Source organism: Lygodium microphyllum, chromosome 25 (assembly GCF_053477565.2).
Source record: "Lygodium microphyllum isolate KBCC chromosome 25, Lygodium_microphyllum_v1.1.10, whole genome shotgun sequence".
NCBI classification, from domain to species: domain Eukaryota; kingdom Viridiplantae; phylum Streptophyta; class Polypodiopsida; order Schizaeales; family Lygodiaceae; genus Lygodium; species Lygodium microphyllum.
Window position 1 is genome coordinate 36,617,720 of NC_141159.1, and position 7,728 is coordinate 36,625,447.

The 7,728-nt window shown below is 41.6% G+C and overlaps 1 long non-coding RNA gene across 1 annotated transcript; it reads left to right on the forward strand.

Annotated features, from left to right (window-relative positions):
• Nucleotides 1-379: 379 nt before the first annotated feature.
• On the forward strand, nucleotides 380-1,307 carry LOC148014094 (uncharacterized). Its single transcript, XR_015688760.1, has 3 exons — nucleotides 380-660; nucleotides 755-840; nucleotides 974-1,307. It is a non-coding gene; the product is annotated as an uncharacterized LOC148014094 (long non-coding RNA).
• Nucleotides 1,308-7,728: the final 6,421 nt, after the last annotated feature.

A 7,728-nucleotide genomic window follows, 5' to 3' on the forward strand; every position in this document is an offset into this window, starting at 1 on the left:
TTACTTTGTAATGAGCTCAAGAATCTATCCAATTTGCAAGGTATCTAATTTGCAAGGTATGTATGATAAATAATTAATTTTATTGATTTGTCTGGGAATCCTTCTCATTGTAGACCCGGGAGGCTTTTGAAGACTTTGAGGCTTGAGCGCATCTTCTCTTCATCTTCTTGTAATATTGTAAGTCAACATATGCATTTTCAAAAGGGAAAATTTGATTTTCAAATGTTTTGGATTTATACATATGCATTATCAAAAGGGAAATTTTTCATGGGCTTAGAAAAAGAGTGGACATGGACTTTATACATTTTGCTGTGTTGGCAATGACTTGAATATAAGATACTGAATGCAAAGAAACTTGCGCTGATATTTGGAAATTGATCTGAGTGACTGTTTGAGGATTATAGAGAGAAGCGAACGATTGCTTACTGATAATACATACAAATGGCGCAAAGTTATCATAGTCATCACGACACCTCCTGACGTTAAACCTCGGCCCTTGGTTGATTCAATGCTTCTCGTGCTGCATTAGACCTCGCCGGCAGTTAATGACGGTAGATACTGCAGCGCCGTTAATACTGTTAGTTCTCTTTGCGAACGTTAGCTCGGGCGCAGCTGTCCCCGATCATCATGATATTCAACCTCTACTGATCTCCGGAGGAGGTGGGCAGTCGTCCCAGTTTCTTTCTCAGTTTCACTCTTCTTCATCGATTGTTTTACGTGTGCATACTAATCATCGATGGATCTTACGGCGCAGGGACGGATCAGGCATCCTCTCCATCGGCCGTGCATATAATTACTCATGAAGCAGCTGATGTTTCTGATTCGCCCTTCACTGCCCAGGTCTGTTACCTACTTTCCTGTTGCTTTCGATTTCTTAATAGTTGGGAAAGAGAAATAACACGGGCCGGCGCATGAGCTAATCAGAATCGATAATGGCGTTTTGATTCTTACGATTGTGCTGATCATGATACAGGTCAGAGCTCTGGCCGACTATGGCCCAGGACCAAATAATGGCTGATCGTGGATTGTCTTTATTACTAGTGGCTGAAACGAGACGTGGGCAATCGGACTCGGCCCGAGAATGTGTTTTTCATTGTAAGCAGCTCATTCAACATCTTACCTGAGCTAGTTGGTTTGCGCCGTACCTTTCTGTTTAATAACCATCGGCGGGCGGAAGGATACATGAGAGACGTACTGGCACACGGACACGTGGATGTATAACATGTTAAAAGGCGAACAAGTACTTAACTTAGTTGCCAAGTGTTGCAAGGCTGGTATTTGAAGCCTAATCTTAACATGTAAAAGTAGAAGAGTTTAAGCATTGATCGATACCATTGCAAAGGGAAGTGTCAACATGAAGTCTGTGTTAAGTTCGTTCAATCGTCTTTTAAAGACTTGGGACTGTTACAATACACGGTGAGAGAGTGTCTCACAAGCCTTCCAACTTTTATACATGCTAGATTGTGAGTTGAAGATGATGAAATAGGTCCAAGAGTTGTATCCACATCAGCACTATCCCATTTCATTTCAATACTATAATATGGAAAACATAATGATGCTCAAGTTGGATCCATGGTAAGGGAAGTATGACATTTTGCACACACATCATGATTTTGTATTGGTATGGACCTTAAAACTAAGTTAGGTATGAAAATTTTGCAACTTTGTATGTGTGTGCAGACACACACACTCCCTCCCTCCCTCTCTCCCTGTCTCTCGCTCTCTCATACACACAAATCATAAACATATTATGAGAAACAAATTTGAAGAAATAAAGAGTTATATAGCAAAGATCTCTCAACAACACATCAATATGAAGAATGCCAATAAACAAATAGCAAATCCTTTCACTAGAGAAGCTTGATGTATACTCGTCATACTTGAGGAAATACAAAGAGTTTGATATGTTCTCCATCCAATATCATAGCTCACAAATCCTAGTGAAGTGGGGTACATAAAGTGCATCCTTTACAAATATTGAAGAAAAAAATTGATGTCAATTATGCCATTGTGATATGGGTCACAAAGGGCTACAATTTCAAGGGCTATATAAAAAAAGAAATTCTCATATTCCACTCGGATCACACCCTGAAAGAACATAACAAAGAATAATGTTGTGAACCCAAGGCTCACAGGCAATTAACATCAACATGAGAATCAACAAAACTGAGAAACATGAGAATTAGCAAAACTAAACGGAATTACCCTTTCTAGGCTTAGAGTCATTGACCCCCAACCTAGCTCAAGGTAGATATAAGGTCTTGTTATCTCTTATAATATTGCCAATCAATTCATGCATTAATGTCTCCACTTCATCAAATTCTCCTATTATCTCTTGTAGGCTTCTTCAGGTCCACTCACCCTCAACTCTTCAAATAGTCTTCTTGGCCCTCTCTTGGCCCTCCGCAAAACACCTTAAGTTTTGAATGCAGCCCAAAAAAATCCTCGATTGAGAAGATCTTCTGATAGTTTGAACCCGTCTTCTTAACATTGTTGCACATGCTCGCCTCTCATTCAAACCATAGAGACTAGACATCATCATCATCATCATCATCATCTCCTTATGGTCAATCGACTCCATAGTGTTCTTCTTCAACTCTGCCTTGTAACACCCAATTGTAGCACATGAGCCTGATATGTCTCTCAGTTCCAGGTTTCCCCGCTTGATGTGACACAATTTTGTATTTTATCGAGGTGTCAACTTCTCTTCGTTGGTTTCTAATTTGATACTCTTTCCATGTCATCTTCTATTGGCTATGGTTCCTAATTGATGCATGCTTTGCTCCTACCATTGGCTCACACTCTCATTGTTCCTCTAGTCCTTTATCATAGCTATTGGCACTCCTCACTATATCACTCCTTGATCATATTGTGAGGATGAGTGGACTTGCCTTTATATAACCCACCATTAGTCAATTTGAGGCTAAGATGTAAAGCTTCACTTGGCTTTTTAAGCTAAGGTGTTTTTATTGATGACGCTTTTCCAATAGACTAGGATGGAGCTAATGTGATGAATGACAATGGACAATGCATCCTCCTTTCGTGTTGGTTGTTGATGATAAACATATTCTATAAGCATAAGGTTATGCAATTTAATTTCAGTCAACTCTATGTCTTATCATCAAGCCTGTGTGCATAGCTATCAATGAGTTCATGCAAAAGCCTCCAAAATTTGTCGTTTTGTTGTTGCCAACCTTCCCATTGGAAATGAAGGCCATGGGAATTGGAGAAGGTTATTTTCTAGAATTGCAACGATAACTCACCTTAAGAATGAAAAGAAGTCCTCCATTCAAATCTTTGAGAAAAAATATTGGACAAAATGTTATTTGGTCCTTAACACCTTATTGAGTCCTATAATCTTTGATTCCTTCCATTCTGTCTTGCCCATTACATCAACTTCCTTACCGTTTGCTTCTTTTTAGCATTTGAAACACCCCTAGAGCATGAAGAATACCATACATAGCAATCCCAAGAAATGCTACCAGTCATGGGAGTGAAAGTAGATTATATATTCGATATAGATGCACAACAGAAGGTGATTGAGACCTGGATCTTGGGGCTCAAGCTTTCTTCATTCTCATCTTCATCATTCTTCTCATTCTATCTTCACAACATCCACATTTTTGAGTATCTTACAAAGTGATAGATACTTTGACCTTTAGGACACTTTACACACAGTCTCTCACTTACACACTACAACCATAGGATAAAGGCTTATGCCATGCCTTATTTCTCAACACTCCCCATCAAGCTCAGAATGAGCTTGCAAAGGTAATACTCCAAGTGCACTCTTGAAATACTCAAACTTATCTTTACCTAATAATTTGGTAAAGCTATCAACAACTTGGTTATTTGTTTTGACATGGACCAAGTCAACCTCTCCATCAATGACCTTCTCTCTAATGAAGTGATAGTGCACTTCTATGTGTTTTGTCCTAATATGGTAGACTAGGTTCTTTTCCAACATAATGCTACTAATGTTGTCACAATATATGATGACTCCACTATCAATTTCAAACCCCACGTCACATAAAATCAATCTCAGTCATGTCTACTCACATGTTGCTAATGCAATACCTCGGTACTCAACTTTTGTACTTGATAAAGCAATTGTAGGTTGCTTTTTACTACTCCAACTTACCATGGGGTGATCCAAATGAAAATGCATAACCACTGGTGGATCTCGCTATCCATAAGATTACATGCCCAATCTGCATTAGTATACCCAAACAAGGTAGGCTTTATTTCCTTCTCATAGAATAATCCAAATCAGCCAACTATCTTCTTCACATACCTTAGAACTCTCCTCACTACATCCAAATGTGATTTACATGGTCTTCGCATGAATTGGCTACTCAGTCCAACAACATAACTCAAATCTTGCCTTGTAATGGTTATGTAGATAAGACTACCAACCATCTTTCTAAACATAGTCACATCTTCCACATATTTCCCATCATCAATCATTTTGATGTTCTGATCTAAGGGAGTATCCACTAGCTTACATCTTGTCATGCCATACTTCTCCAAAATCTCCAAATAATATTGTATTTATACAAACCAAATACCATGAAGTATATCAATGACCTCAATGCCCAAAAAATATCTCAACAAACCAATATGCTTTATGACAAATTCTTTATGAAGACCATACTTAACTTCAGCAATCTCCCTCTCAAGTGTATCTGTAATAATGAGGTTATCAACATGGATGACAACCATGTTAACCCTCAAATGAAAAAGGTGGAAAATCTAGAAAATCTAAAGAAAAAGAAAAGGCCAATGTAAAAGTGGAATGGAAGATGAAGGTGCGCCACGAAAAATCTAGAAACACAATAAGTACAAAAAAGTCCTAAATCAAGGAGAGAGACGCACAAGAAAAAGCGCAAGTCAATACTTTTGTAAAAGAGCGCAAGGTGCACCATGATTTATTTTAAGAGTGTTGGACTCTCACCCATGCAAATTGTAAAGATAGATGGGCAGTAGAAAGGAAGCTAGGAAGATAGGAGAACAATGGGGAAAAACGCCACAGCCGACCATGTAAAAAAGAGGATAAGGGGATGACCACCCAAAAGGGATTTAGGGTTTTATATATAAAGTTGAAAAGTGAATTAAAAGATCATTCTTGTGTGTGGCTAAAAGGAGCTCTTCTCCTCTTCTTCTTCTTATTCTTGCTTACTTCATCTTGTGCTTAAGAGAGGGAGTGTGAGAGTGTAAGGGAGTGAGTGTGGGAGGGTGAGGAACCGTGGTGGAGAAGCTCTTTACCTTCTCCTCTCTTCTTCTCTTCTCTTCTCTTCTATTGACTTTCTCGTGGCAATGGAGCTTGGAGCATGGAGCTTGAGGATCGATCTTTCTTGAAGCTTGCACTTGGATCGTGGAGCTACCGGAGTACTCGAGAGAGGAGGAAACTCGATTGGGCATGGAGGAAAACTCACTACACTCATAGAGCGAGATAACACGTTGGTTATGTGAGAGATAGTCATTAGTGCTCGGCTTGAAACGCATGAAACAATAAGTGATCCGTGGGTCTAGGCGGTTGAGTGTGAGCTCGCCCCTACATTTTGGTTCTGTTTTGGGACCAACGGATTTAAGCCTTGAGTGCTTGCGTACTCCAAATCAAGCATAGAAGTAGGGTTTTCCCCGAACCAGTGTGAAAGGTGAGAAGGATTGAAGCTTGCACGCGAGCTATGGTGGGAGAGCAAGAGAAAGAAAGAGAGAGACATGAAATGGGAACTCCAACAGTCACGATGTGTGACCAGGCATTCCTTTATTTACTAGTCACTAAAATGAATGTAAAGAATAAAGTGACGTGACGGGCGCCCGCCACCTGTAGTGTGCAGTGGCGGGTACTGTCAGTGTAGTAATACACGGGGCGAGACGGCGGAGGCGCCTTTACCCCAACAACCTCCCACTTAAAGGAGAATCTGCCCTAGTGAGAGAGAAAAGAAAAGAAAAAGACAGTACAACTGTACATAGGTACAAGGGATGAGGAAAGGCAACATGTCATCCAACGCCCATCAATCTCTTGATGAAGGCAAAGCACTCAGTAGTGAGGCTTTTCGTGAGCAGATCTGCAGGATTCTCGTCACTGGAGATCTTGATAAGGTCAACAGACTTGTCCTCCACGACACCACGTATGAAGTGATACCTCACCTCAATGTGTTTCGTCTTCGCATGGAAGACTATATTCTTAGCCAACTGAATGGTACTCATAGAATCCGAATGCAGTGTAGGTATAGCATCCATCCCAAGGTTAGCAACTAGACGGCCTAGCCATATGGCCACCTTGCAAGCCTCAGTGGCCGCAACATACTCGGCCTCAATGATAGACAAAGCCGTACACTTCTGAACCCTGGACATCCAAGAGACAGCAACTCCAGCATAGGTGAATACATAGCCAGAAGTGGACTTCCTACTATCTACATGTCCTGCATAATCGGAGTCAGTGTACCCCACAACCCCTGTATCTTGGCTGCCATAGCAAATACACATATCTGTTGTGCCCTTCAGGTACCTCATGATACCCTTCACGGCATCCCAATGTTTCCTGCCAGGTGTAGCCATATAGCGTGCCACAACACCAATTGCAAAGGCAATATCTGGACGAGTGGCTATCATGGCATACATCAAACTGCCCACGTCTGAAGCATAAGGGATCTGGGCCATCTTGGCCCTCTGTTCATCTGTCTGCGGACAATCGGCCTGTGATACCTTCACATAAGAAGGCAATGGACAGCCAATAGGCTTTAGGTCCTGCATGCGGAAGCGCTCAAGGACTTTATGAATATACTCCCTCTGTGACAAGTAGAGGAGCCCCTGATGCCTGTGGCATCTAATGCGCATACCAAGTATGTGAGAGGCCTGTCCCAAATCCTTCATCTCAAAGCTCTTCTTCAGATAAGATTTAAGAGCATCTAGCTCATTATGAGCTTTCCCTGCTATCAGCATATCATCCACATAGAGTACCAAAATAAGCAATGAACCATGACGGGCTTTCTTCGTGTAAAGACACGGATCCATAGCACTCCTGCTGTAGCCCTGTGACTGCATAAAGGCATCAAACTTATGATACCATTCCCTAGGTGCCTGCTTCAAGCCATAAAGACTTTTCTTCAACTTGCACACTAGGTGCTCCCTGCCAGGTTTTGCAAAGCCCTTAGGCTACTCCATATAGATCTCATCATGCAAGTCCCCATGTAAGAAAGCCGTCTTGACATCCATCTGATATAGATCTAAGTCAAGTTGAGCAACCAAAGCCAAGACCAAGCGTAGGGTGGTCATCTTAATCACAAGAGAAAAGACCTCATCAAAGTCTACACCATGCTCCTGCTTAAAACCCTTTGCTACCAATCTAGCCTTGTATGCCGGCTTGGGGTGTCCAGGGGTACTTTTCAGCTTGTACACCCACTTGTATGGCAAAGCCTTCTTGCCCTTAGGCAAGGCAACCAGATCCCAAGTCTCATTCTTATGCAAGGAGTCGATCTCAGACTGCATAGCCCTCTCCCAGGAGTGACTGTCACCCCTATGCATAGCCTCATCATAAGTGAAAGGCTCTCCTACATCTGTAACCAAAACATAATGCATAGAGGGCTCAAAATCTATCAGGTGGACGTCTGTCTCTAGCATACTGTCTCACTGCAGGCTCTGCTGCCTGCCTAGCTGCCTGTCCAACACCCTGACCATGAGCATCTACTGCAGCTATAGGCTGTCCAACTAGCTATGCAGAAG